Raw genomic sequence first — 657 nt, forward strand, 5'->3', positions numbered from 1 at the left:
GCGTCTTCCCCTTCCCCGAGAGGCGACGGAGGGGGCGGCGGCGGAGACCAGGAGACTGAGGAGGCGGCGGCGGCGGCGGCAGCAATCCGGGTTTCTCCTCCGGCGGGGCCGCTGCCCGCGTGGGGACGCAGGGGGCGCTGGCCTGGCCCCGGGTGCCTCGGCGCGCCCGGCGCAGCAGCCAGCGCCCCGGCCCAAGGAGCCCGGCCGCCGAGCCTCTCCGGGTCCCCAGGGCTGTCCTCTCGGGGTTCTGGGTTCCAGGGACCCCTCCGCGGAGGCGGAGGCGCTTGGATCCAACAGGCCACCGACGACTGACAAACTTGTCGTTTCCCCGCCCAGGGGACGCCCCTCCGTGGAGCGGGGGCGGGGAGGCCGGGGCTCGGCTCGGGTTAATCCGCTATCTCCAGTTCTGCGGCCGGTGCTGGGGGCTCAATGGCCCGATCCAAGGGGGCCGGGCTAGGCGTCCTCTCGGAGGCGAAAAGCCCGGACTCTGGGCCTCCAGAGCCGGGGAGAAGCGCGCGGGCTGGGCTCAGCCGAGGGGCGAGAGCCACGGGTCCCCGGGTCCGCGAAGTTAGCCGAGCTGCGGAGGAACCCCGGGGAGGAACCGTGCCCCAGCGCCCCGCGGGAATGAAGAGAACAATTCCATCCAAGAGAGGCCCC

The sequence above is a fragment of the Bison bison genome, unplaced genomic scaffold (assembly GCF_000754665.1).
Source record: "Bison bison bison isolate TAMUID 2011002044 unplaced genomic scaffold, Bison_UMD1.0 scf7180017864270, whole genome shotgun sequence".
In the NCBI taxonomy this organism is placed as follows: domain Eukaryota; kingdom Metazoa; phylum Chordata; class Mammalia; order Artiodactyla; family Bovidae; genus Bison; species Bison bison.